Below are 13,198 nucleotides of genomic sequence, written 5' to 3'. Positions count from 1 at the left end.
CTCTCTCCCCCCCTCTCTCTCCCCCCCTCCTCCCCCCCCCTTTTTCCCTTTTCTCCCTCTTCTTCTCTTTTTTTTTTTTCTCTTTTTCTTTTTTTTTCCCCCCCCCCTTTTTTTTTTCTTCTCTTCCCCCCCCCCTTTTTTCCCCCCCCCCCCCCCCCCCCTTTTTTTTTTTTTTTCTTTTTTTTCCCCCCCCCTTTTCCCCTTTTTTCCCCTTTTCTTCCTCCCTTTTTTTTCCTTTTCTTCTCTTCCCCCTTTTCCCTTTTCCCCCTTTTCCCCTTTCTTCCCCCCTTCCTTTCCTTTTCCCCCCCCTTTTCCCCCACTTCCCTTCCCCTTTCCCCTCTCTCCTTTTCCCTTCTTCTCCCTCCCCCTCTCTCCTTTTCCCTTTCCCCTTCTTCTATTCCTTCCTTCCGTTTGTTTTTTTCTTTTACCCCCTTTCCCCTTCCCCTTTTCCCTACTTCCCCTTTTTTTCCCTCCTCTCTCCCCCCCCTTTTTCTTTTTTTCCCTTCCTAACCCTTCTTCTTCTTTCTTCCCCTTTTCCCTTTCTCTTCCTTCTCCTTTCCTCTCTCTCTCTCTCCAAACCCTTTCTTCCTGCCCTTTCTCTCCTAAAAAGAAAAAAAACAAAATTTTTGGGGCAACATAGTCAATAAAAAAACAAAAGAAAAACAAATTACAAAAAGGGAAAATTCACACAACAATAAAAACCAAACACAACCATGCAACCAAAAAACATACCACACACACAAACACACACACCCACATACAAAAACAAACACAAAACCCAACATCGCATAAAAACACACACACCACCCCAACCACAACCACACACACCACGAAAACACAACAAAAACACACCTACAACCACATCACATACACAAAAAACCAAAAACACCATACACAAAACAAAAAACCTCACCCCCACGCCACAAAAAAAACACCGCAAAACACAAACCCCCCACCCCCAACATCCACACACCAAAAAAACAAAAAACACACAAACAAAAACACACACAAAAAAAAAAAAAAAAATAAATAAATAATAAAAAACCACACACACACAAAAAAAAAATCTGCCCGGCAGTCGCTCCGACGCGCCCTACGCAAAAACATGGTCTCGAAGGGGGCATTTCTCACCGTTAAAACTGGACAAAAACCCGGAAAATTTAAACCAAACCCATATTAAAGACCACCCGGGGGTAATTATGCTGTTGATTTTTCGTTGGACCGGGGGACAGACAGAAAGGCCGCCCCCCCCTCCCCCCCTCCAAAACCCCAATTTCCCCCTCCTGGGTGTGGGTGCCTCCCGCGTTTGTGGCAGGGCGCGGGGGGGATTGTTTGTTTTTTGTGTTTTTTGTGTGTTTTTTTGTGTTTTTTGTTTGTTTTGTGTGTGTTTTTTTTTGTTTGTTTTGGGTTTGTGTTTGTGTTTTTTTTATGGGTGTGTTTGTTTTTTTGTTTGTTTGTTTTTTGTTTGTTGGTTTTGTTTTGGGTGTCCGTGTGTATGTGTTTTATTTGGGGGGTGTGTTTGGGTTTTTGGTTCGTGTGTTCGTGTGTGTGTGTTGTGTGGTGTGTGTGTTGTGTTGTGTGTGTTGTGGTTGTGTGGTGTGTGTGTTGTGTGGTGTGTGTGTTGTTCGTGTGCTTCTGGGTAATGCTCATCAATGTATGCGCTGTGTCTGTGTCTGGTTTTGTGTCTGTGCTTGTCCCGTGTCTGTGTCTTATGGTATATAATCTGTACCAATCACACCCCCTCCCCCCCCCCCCCTCCTCCCTTCAAATCCTCTCAGACCTTTTATCTTCCCCCTCTCCCTCCCCCTTTCCCCCCCCCCTCCCTCTTGCCCCCTTCCCCTTCCCCATCCCTCTTGCTCCTTCCCCTCTCCCTTCTCCCTTCCCCTTCCCCTCCCTCTTGCCCCCTTCTCCTCCTTTCCCTTTTTCCTCCCCCTCCTTCTTGCCCCTTCCCCCCCCCTTTCCCCTGTCCCCTCCCCCTTTCCCCTCTCTCCTCTCCCCCCCCTCCCCCTTTCTACTTCCCCCTTCCCTTCCCCTTCCCCATCCCTTTCCCTTTTTTCCCCCCCCCCTTTTTTCCCTTTCCCCCCCCTTTCCCTTTTCCCCCCCCCTCCCCCCCCTCTTGCTACTTCCCCTTCCCCCTTTCCCCCTCCCCCTTTCCCCTTCCCCTCCCCCTCCCCCCCCCCCGCCACTAACCTCCGTCCATCCGTGTCATGTCCAAAAGCAAAAGTTCCCTCTTTCTCTCATTCTCTCTTGTCTAGGCCCAAATATGCCGCCCCCCCCCCCCCTATCCAACACCCTGTTTTTTTCCCTTTCCCTCCCCTTTTTCTCCCCTTTTTACCTCCCTCTCCGCGTCCCTTCCTCTCTCTCCTCTCCCTCCTCTCCCTTCCATCTCTTTCCCCGTTTTCCCTGCCCCCCTTCCCCTTCTATCCTTCCCTCCTTCCCTCTCCCACTCCCCCTCATCCATCCCCTTTCCTCCCTCCCTCCCCCCCTGTCCCCCTTCCCCGTCCCCCTTCCCCTCCCCCCCCCTCCCTGTCCCCCCCTTCCCTGTCCCCCTTCCCCCCTCCCTCCCTCCCTTCCCCCCCTTCCCTCCCTTCCCCCCTCCCTCCTTCCCTCTCCCTTCCTCTCCCTCACGACACACCACCTCTCCCTCTCTCCCTCCCTACACACACACCTTCCCCTCCCCACACACCCCACACACCTTCCTCTCCTTCCCTCTCCCTCTCTCTCCCTCCTTCCGTCCCTCCCTCTCCCTCCTTCCCCCTCCCTCCCTCCCTACCAACAACCACCTACCTCTAGCTTATCCCCCGTCCCCTTTTGGCCGTCCTAAAATGATATCATATTTTGGTTTTTGTGGCCGATTCTCAGAGCTCCGGGCCACGGGGATAAAGGGGCGGGATTTTCCCCCCTTTGTGGCGCCGTGGAACCCCAATTTTACGCCTGATTTCTCCTCGACTGGGTTGGCTTTGTCTTTTTTCAATGTGTCATTTAAAGGGGGGGCGAGCGGGGCGGGGAAGGGGATCTTTCCGCTCCGTCTCTCTTGGCGTCGGCCCCTCTCTCTCTCCTCTCTCTCTTTCTCTTTCTTTTTTCTTTTTCCTTTTTTTCTCTCTCTCTTTCCCCTTTTAAAACTCGTTTTCTTTTTTTTCCCTTTCTTCTCGATTTTTCCCCCAAATTTTCTCTCTCTCTCTCTCTCTCTTCTCCTTTTCTCCTCTCTCCTCCCCTCTCTCTCTCTCTCTCTTTCTCTCTTTCTCTCTTTTATTTTAACTCCCCCCCTTTTTTCTCTCATCCCTAGTACTACAAACGACAACTGTCAAAAAAACCACACCACCGGGTGTGTGTGTGTGTGTGTGTGTTGTGTGTTGTGTGTGTGTGTGTGTGTGTGTGTTGTGTGGTGTGTGTGTGTGTGTGGAAGGAAAGGGGAGAAAAAATAAGAGCCTGATTATAAAGATATTTAAGACGGGGATAAGACGATATTTATTGCAAAGAGATAAATGGTATACACACACACACACATACACACACACACATATGTTTCTGTACATAAAATTCCATATTTAAATCACCTTTTTCTCTCTCTCTCTTCTCCTTCTTTTTTTCTCTCTTTCTCTCTCTTCTCTCCTTCCTCCCTCTCTCTCCTTTTCTCTCTCTCTCTCTTTTTCTCTCCTCTCCATTCTCTCTCTCTCTCTCATTCTCTCTCTCTCTCTCATTCCCCTCTCTCTCTCTCTCCCTTCTCTCTCCCCCTCTCTCTGCTTCTTCTTCTCTCCCCTTCCTCCTCTCTCTCTCTCTCTCCCTCCTCTCTCTCTCTCTTTTCCTTCTCTTCTCTTTCACTCTCTCTCGGGGATATCCCTTTCATCTATATATCCCTTTACTCTATCTTTTTACAAAGTGACAAAAAACAAAAATTCTCCGCCAAAAACAGATTCACCTAAAAACATCAAATTCCGCCCTGACTCATTTCCCGCGGACCACAAAATCACCCCCCTTTAACGCTGCTGTCAAAGCCTTAATTGATCCCAATAAGCCCTTCAAAAAAGCCCTAAAACCCCTGTAGAAACCCCAATAAGGGACCCCGTAGAAAGCCCTAATAAGCCCCTTAAAAGCCTTAATAAGCCCCCTGTAGAAAGCTTAAAAAGCACCCTGTTGAAAACCCTTAAAAAAGCCCCCTGTAGAAAGCCTTAAAAAGCACCCTGTAAAACCTTAATAAACCCCCTGTAAAAAGCCTTAAAACACCCTGTAGAAAACCTTAATACACCCCGTAGAAAGCCTTAAAACACCCTTTAAAAGCCCTTAAAAACCCCTGTGAAACCCTAAAACCCCCAACGGGCTTGGGGAGTGTCCGCGGCGGCGTTGGGGGGCCCGGCGGCACAGCTGACTGAGAAGAAAAAAAGGGGGCGGAGGGGCGGCCTGCCTCGGTCGGGGCCGCGGAAAGGGGCCTAGTTTCCGGGGGGGGGAGGGGGAGGGGGGGGGGGGAGGGGGGGGGGGGGGGGAGGGGGAGGGGGGAGGGAGGGGGAAGGGCCTGTTCCGGGGGGGCGGAGGGGGGGGGGGGGAGGCGGGGGGGGGGGGGGGGCAAAGGGGGGGGGGGAGAAGCTCGGGTTGTGCAGATCCGAAACTCGGGGTTTGGTCTCGAGGCTTTATGGGGGGGAGGAGAATAGGATGCCAGAATATCACAGTATATATTAGTTCTATAATAAATTATATATATTATATTTTTATATATATATTTAATATATATTATATATATATATATTTATATTATACCACCAGATCATATTATATTATATTTTTATATATTATATATTTAAAATATATATATATTATATATATATAAAATATTATATATATACACACACAGATCATATATATATATATAATATATTATATATTATATATATTATTAATATATATATATATATAATATTTATATATTATATATATATATATATTATCATAATATTATATATATTATTTATATATATATATTTGTTTACATTACTATATATTTTTATATAATTATATTTATATAATTTTATCTATTGTATACTATTATTTATACATATATATATGTATTATCTATTATTTTATTATATATACATATATAAAATTTTATTATATTCCCATATATATAATGTAATTATAATAATATATTATGTTATATAATATTTATATTTATAATATCTATAGTAATAGATATATTAAAAATATATATATTATATATTATATATATAGTCTATATATATCATATATATAAAAATATATTAAAATATATTATATATATATATATATATAATTATATATATATTATATATAATATATATATATATATATAATTCATATACATATATATTCATATACATATATATTCATATATATTCATATATATATTTATATATATTCATATATAATGTATATATATACACATATATATGTACATATATATGTATATATATGTATATATTGTGTATATATGTATATAATATGTATATATATATATATATATATATATATATATTATATACACACACACACACACACACACACAAACATATACACACACATATATATTGCACATATACACACATATATATTCACACACACAAGCTCCCGCAGACACACACGCGCACATGTAATCGGCCTAATTCGAGAGCCAACAGACTGGACCCGCTTTACTCGTCTCGGTCCAGAAGCAGCGAGGTCGTCACGTGTCGAACCTCCATTGTGAAAAAAAAACCTCGTTAAAACACAGCCGCGAGATGGCCAGGTATCTCGCGAGATGGCCGCGAGATGGCCAGGTATCTCGCGAGATGGCCAGGTATTGAGAGACAAAGGCGTCTCTCCGACACGCTTAATTCCGAGGCTGAATGTCATTGGTGAGAACGACCCTTCCGCGTCTTGGCTTCACTTCCCCTTTTTCTTGGTCTCTCCTTCTCCTCCTCCTCTTCCTTTCCTCTCCGTTATCTTCTCGTACTCCTTAGACCTCCTCGTTCCCTTCCCCCCTCTCTCCTGTCTCCCTTTCTCTTTCCTTCCTCTCCCCTCGCCTTCTCTCTCCTTCCTAACCTCCTTCTCCCCCTCCTACCCTCCCTCTCTCTCCTACCCTCCCTCTCCCTCCTTTTCCCTCCCCCTCCTCTCCCTCCCCCCTCACACCCTCCCTCTCCCCCTCCTACGCTCACTCTCCCCTATCCTCCTGCCCCCTCCTACCCTTCCCTCCCCTCCCTTCCCCCTCCTACCCTCACTCACCCCTTCCCCATCCTCCTGCCCCCCCCCTACCCCCCTATCTATACTTTGGCCACACAGGTTTCCACTCCATTGCCTCCTCTGCCGTGTCCTCCCGAAACATTCTATTTTCTCCCTCCCCCTCCCGCCTCCTCCCTTCCCTCACTCCTCTATTTCCTTTCCTCCCCCTATCCTCCTCTCTATCCCCTTCCCCCACTCCTCCCTTTCCCTCCCTCTCCCTATCCCCCTCTTTATCCCTCCCTTTCCCTCCCTCTCCCTATCCTCCTCACTATCCCTCCCTCTCCCTATCCCCCTCTTTATCCCTCCCTCTCCCTATCCTCATCTCTATCCCCTCCCTCCTCCCACTCTTTCCTCTCCCTCCTTCCTTCCTTTATCCGTCTTTCCTACCTTTATCCCTCCCTCCCGTCTCCTCCCTTTATCCCCCCTCCCTCCTCCCTTCCCTCTCTCCTCCCTCCCTCCCTCTCTCCTCCCTCGCTCCCTCCCTCCCGCCCCCCTTCCTCCCTCCCTCCCTCCCTCCCGCCCCCCCTCCCTTTATCTTTCTTCATGCGACATTAAACCACCGCATTTAAACCCCGCGGGCGGAAAATCCTGGTCAGCCTCCTGTGATGTATTCATTGAACATTCATTAGGGATTAATGAACCATTCGCTAACTCCCAATTGGTAGGTGAAAAGCCGATATTTGGGATCAAGCCGTGTTAATACAATCCCTGCCGTGTGTGTGTACAGGCTTAGTGTACCTCCTGTTGTCACCCGCGTGGAATTTTACACGTTCTCTCTTTCCCCCCCTTCTCTCTCTCTCTCTCTTTCTCTCCCTTCTCTCTCTCTCTCTCTTCTCGTTCCCTTCTCTCTCTCTCTCTCTCCCTTCTCTCTCTCTCTCTCTCTCTCTCTCTCTCTTTCTCCCTTCTCTCTCTCTTTCTCTCTTTCTCCCTTCTCTCTCTCATCCTCTCTCTTTCTCTCTCTCTCTCTCTCTCTTCCCCCCTCTTTCTCTCTCTCTCTCTCTCTCTTCCCCCCTCTTTCTCTCTCTCTCTCTCTCCTCTCTTTCTCCCTTCTCTCTCTTCCCCCCTTCTCTCTCTCTCTCTCTCTCCCTCTCTTTCTCCCTCCTCCTCTTCGTCACCTGCTCTCGGTTCTCCACCTTTGCTTCTTAATTCCCTTTTCGTTGGATTGTTTTTGTTTTTTTTTATTCTCTCTCTCTCCCTGGTGTGTTTGTTGTTTGTTTTTCCTTTTCGCTGATGTGCTTTTTTTCTTTTATTCTCCTTCCCTTCTCTCCATTTATCCTTTTCTTTCTCTGTCTCCTTTCTTTCCTCTCCCTGATGTGTTTTTTTTTCGGTTCTCTCCTCTCCCTTTCTCCTCTTCCTCTTCTCTCTCTCTTCTCTTTTCGCACCCTGATGTTTTCTTCTCCTCTCCCTTCCCCCTCTTTCTTCTCTCTTCTCTTTCTCCACCCTGTTGTCTTTTTTTTTTTCTCCTCTTTCTCTCTTCTCCTTTTCATCTCCCTGATATTTTCCCTCTTCCTCTTTCCTCCCTTTTTTGTCTTCTCTCTCCCTTCTCCCTTGATTTCTTTTTTCTATTCTATCCTTTTATTTATTTTCTCTTCTTCCTCTATCTCCTTTCTATCTGGATTGTGTTTTCCCTTCATTCTACTCTCCTCTCTCTTCTGTTTTCTTCTTCTCTCTCTCTCTCTCTCTCTTCATTCTACTCTCCTCTCTCTTCTATTTTCTTCTTCTCCTCTCTCTCTCTCTCTCTTCCCGAAATATTTTCCTTCTCCCTGGAACATTTTCTCTTCTCCGCCTTCTCTCTTCTCCTCTTCCTCTTCTCCCATCTTCCTGGAATGTTCCCTTTTCTTCTTCCTCTTTCTTCCTGTAATGTGTTTTGCCTTATCCCTCTCCCCTCTCTCTGGAATGTTTTTCTTCTTCTTCTTCTTCTCCTTTCTTCTTCTTCTACTTCTTCTTCTCCTTTCTTCTTCTTCTTCTTCTTCTCCTCCTCCTCTTCCTGGATTTTCTAATCTTTTTCTTATTTTTCTCTGGAATGTTTTCCTCCTCTTCCTTCTCCTTGGTATATTTTATATATATTATATATAATATATAATATATTATATATATATATAATATATATATATTATAAAATATATATGCATATATATATGCATATATAATACATTTTATACATGTGCACACACACACACACACACACACACACCATATTTATATTAATATATATATATAATATATATAAAATTATATATATATATAAAATTATATATATTATATTATATACATACATATACTAATATACATTATATAAAATTTAAATATATATATATATATCTATATATATATTATTTTATATATATATATTTATATATATATATATATACACGCACAAACACATATTTTCTCTCTCAAATCTTGTCTCATTTTGCCGGATTTCCCCCCCTTCATCATCTCTTCCCCTCGTTTTTTCTCCCTCTCTCTTCTCCCCCCCCCAAAAAAAAAAAAAGAAATCCTCCCATTCTCCCCGAAATATTTTCCCCTTCCTCCCTCCCCCCCCCAAAAAAAAAAAAAAAAATTTTTTCATCCTTTCTCCCCGACATTTCTTCCCCCCCCCCTACCTTTCTCTCCTGGCCTAACCCCCCCCCCTCCCCTCGACATGTGGCCACTCTCCTCCCCAAATACTCCCCCCCCCCTCGTGTTGCCAATGTTGGGGCTGCTGAGACGCTGTGTGTTATTTTTGCCGCTACTACTGGTAACCTGGTCCTGCTGGTATTGGTAACCGGTACAGGTAATGTGTTGATGTTACTGGTAAACGGTTCTGCTACTACTGGTAACCGGTGCTACAGGTACTGGTGCTGATGTTTCTGGCAACCGGTTCAGCTGTTCCTGGTACTGGTCCTGTTGTTAGCCTACTTGTTCCCGGTGCCACGGTTTCTAATGCTGGTGTTACCGGTGCTACTGGTAACCGATGCTGCTGCAACTACTGGTAACCGGTGCTGCTGCTACTACTGGTAACTGGTGCTGCTGCTACTACTGGTAACCGGTGCTGCTGCTACTACTGGTAACCGGTGCTGCTGCTACTACTGGTAACCGGTGCTGCTGCTACTAATACCGGTAGCTGCAACTTTCGATGTTGCTACTTACTAGTCATGGCATAGGTGCTGCTCCTACGCCGCTAGAAACTGCCGAAGCCACTGTAGTTGCTTCTGGCTGCTTCTGGTTCTGCTAACATGGGTACTCCCTTTTACCAAACACAATGTAAAACACAAATTTACTATTTTTTTCTCTTTACAAAACACTATGATCCGCTGTCCACCAAACACAACACCCACAGACTGTGTTGATGAATATCGCCAGCGTGAGGAGAGGAAAACGTAGTATTTCGGATTGAATTAACTCCCTTTCCTCGTCAATCTACTAACTACACTTTCGAGAAGGCGCTAAAGTTATCACAGTCATCAAAACCTCACCATCCAATAATAAACCAGCACTTTCCCCTTTCCCCCTATCAACCACAGCCAAAGTCCGAACCGAAAGCTTTGACTTTTCAGCCGAAACACAAACCGACACGAATACAGGTTCACTTGCTTCGTATACGAGAGTTCATTCATAGTTCTGAAGTTTGGGCGAATATTCCTGACTATTCCGACTATCAATAATAATGACATTAACAATGATAACAATAATAATGATCATAATAATAACCATAGTAATAATGTTAATAATAACCATAATAATAATGATGATAATCATAATAATAATGATAATGATAATAATAATAATAATAGTAATGATAATAATACTAATAATAATAATTACAATAATATCAATAGAATTAATAATGAGAATAATAATATTAATAATATTAATATTAATAACAATAATAGTAATAACAATCATAGTAATAGTAATTATAATAACAATAATAATAATAATAATAATAATAATAACAACAGCAACAACAACAACAACAAAACACAACAACAACAACAATAATAATAATAATAATAATAATAATAATAATAATAAATAATAACAATAAAAATAATAATAATAATGATAAAAATAATGATGATAATAATAATAATAACAATAATAATAATTATAATATATATGTACTTTTACTAATATTTGTCTAAATAATAAATAATTTTATGTATTTGTAAGTAATGATTCACTTTAGCAATATTGTGTGGGAGTAATAACGCTTACTCGCAAGAGAATAATTTGATAATTTCTACATGGTTCTTTAAGTATTTCCTATATCACTATGTAGCTGATTTAAGGACTCATAATGTTTTAAAAATTAGAAAGAAAATCACCGTTCCTCTCATATTGCCTCTCCCTGGTTCTCTCTTCTCGCTTCTCTCTTCTCTCTTCTCTCTTCTCTCTTCTCTCTTCTCGCTTCTCGCTTCTCTCTTCTCTCTTCTCGCTTCTCTCTTCGAAATAATTCCTTCCTCTTTCTCTCTTTTCCATCGCTTCACGAAATAGTTCCTCTCCTCATTCGTCATCTAGAACATTCCTCTCTCTTTCACCCCCTCCTCTCTCTCTCTCTCCTCTCTTTTCCTCTCTCTCTCTCTCCCCTCTCTCTCTCTCTTCTCTCCCTCTCCCCTCTCTCTCTGTCTCTCTCTCTCTTTCTCTTTCTCTCTCTCTCTCTGTCCCCCATTTCTCCCTCTTCCCCAAACACCTCCATCCTCTCCGCTCTGTCCCCTTTGTTGCACGCCCCTCCCCCCCCATCAACGCCGCCATTTAATACTTAACGAACCACATGCATTGCACATAATCCCCGGTGTTGCAATTACTCGCTAAAGGCGCTCTTGGGGTAATCCGTTGCAAGACGAGAAGTGCAACGGCGCTGCAATCTGGGCTCCTGAGTTTTCTCTTTTCTCTCTCTCTGTGTATTTTCTTTCTCGCTTTTCTTTCTTTTATAAATGTCTTTTTGTCTGTCTCTTGCTCTCTCCTTCTTTTCTCTCTCTCCTTCTCCTATTCCTATTCCCTCCCTCCCTCCCTCCTTCCCTCCTCTCCTTCCCTTCTACCCAACCTCACTCTCCCTCCCATCCCTCCCTTCTACCCTCCCACTACTCCCACTTTCTCTCCCATCTCCCTTCTCTCTCCCACTCCTTCCCACTCCCCTCTCTTTCCCTCCCTTCCCTCTCCCACTCCCTTCTACCCTCCCACTCCCTCTCCCCCCCCCCCTCCCCCCGAAGAAACGGCTGATCCGGGCGAGCAGCGAGGGTTTTTAACACAAAGCGGCCCATTGTGGCGTCCGTCGCGCACAGGGTGGAGTCCTTTGCCTGCGATGGCCCAATTACAGCCTCACCTCCGCCCTTTTGCTCCTCCTGCCCCCGGCCCCCCGCCCCCCCCCATCTCTCCCTACGCCCCCGGCCCCCACCTTTGCCTCCTCCGCCTCCTGGACTACGAGACTCTCTCTTCTTCGACCCCCTCTCTCTGTCCCCTGTCCTCCTCTCTGTTCCCCTCACTCTTACTCTCTCCCGTCTCTCTCTCGCTCTCTCTCTCTCTCTCCGTCTTCTCTCTCTCTCTCTCTCCCTCTTCTCTCTCTCTCTCTCTCTCTATCTTTCTGTATCTCTCTCTCTCTCCCTTTCCCCTCTCTCTCCTCTCTTTCTCTCTCTTTTCGGCTCCTCTCACGTCGACACTTCCTTCTTTCTTTGTTTCTCTTGCTACTTAATTCTTCTCTCTTCTCTTTTCTTTTCCTTTTGATTTCTCAAACTCTCCTCTCCCCCTTTTTTTTTCTTACTTTTGCTCCCAAACACCCTCTTCCCTTTCTCAGTTTCTCCCCCTCCCCCCCCTCCTCTCTCTTACACCCCCCCCTCCCATCACCCTCTTCCAACCCCCCCCCCCTCCCTCTCCTTTCTCTCTCACATTTCTCTTTAATTCCTCCTATTCTCACCTCCCCCTACCCAACCCCCAACCCCCCCCTTCCCCTCTCCCTCTCTATCCCCTTCACCTCCTCAGCCCCCCTTCCCCGAACACCCACCTCCTCCCCTTCCCCCCCACACCTCAACCCCCCTTCTCCCTACCTCAACCCCCCTTCTCCCACCTTCTCCCCCCCCCCCCCCCCCAACCGGGAAACCCACACACGACAGAGTGGCGATTAAATTTTCTCTTAACTGCCCTGTCGATTAAGCCTCGCTTTCAGTCGCAAATTTGGAAAGCTCGGCGCACACACGTGGGCTGGGGGGGAAGGGGGGGGGGGGGAGGGAGGGAGAGACAGAAGGGGGTGTGGAGGGGGAGAGAGAGAGAAAGAAGGGGGGTGTGAGGGAGGGAGAGAGAAATGGGCAGGGAGGGAGGGGGAAAAGGGTGGGGGGGAGGGGGGGGAGAGAGAAAGGGGGGGAGGGAGAAAGGGAGGAGGGAGGGGGAGAGACAGGAGGGAGGAGGGAGGGAGAGAGAAAGGGATGGGAGGGAGGGAGAGAGAAAAGGGGGGGAGAGAGGGAGGAAGAGAAAAGGGGGGGAGAAGGGGGAAGAGAGAGAGGAGGGGAGGGAGGGGGAGAGTTGGGAGTAGGGGGGGAGGGGTTCATATATCCAAAAGATGAAAATTGATTGATTTTCTTTAAGTCATTTTCGTGGCATTGTTATTGTCAGTTTGAGTAACTTTGTTATTGTTATCGTTTTATAAGTAGTTATAAGTAGTCTTATTTCTACTTTTGCGTTATTGGCTTTATCCTTATTATCATCATTATTATTATCGTCATTATCATAATTAGGATTATTATGGCCATTATCATCGTTATTGTTTTATCATTATTACCATCATTATTATCATCATTGCTGTTATTATCATTATTATTATTATTGTTATTATTATTATTATCATTATTATTATTATTATTATTATATTATTATTATTATTATTATAATTATTATCATATTTTTTTATTATCATTAACATTATTATTATATTTATTTTTTTATTTTTATTATTTTTATTTTTTTATTATTATTATAAATTTTTTTATTTTTATTATTT

The sequence above is a fragment of the Penaeus monodon genome, chromosome 11 (genome assembly GCF_015228065.2).
Source record: "Penaeus monodon isolate SGIC_2016 chromosome 11, NSTDA_Pmon_1, whole genome shotgun sequence".
Classification (NCBI taxonomy): Eukaryota; Metazoa; Arthropoda; class Malacostraca; order Decapoda; family Penaeidae; genus Penaeus; species Penaeus monodon.
The sequence above is the reverse complement of the archived record's forward strand: the minus strand, read 5'-3'. Positions refer to the sequence as shown.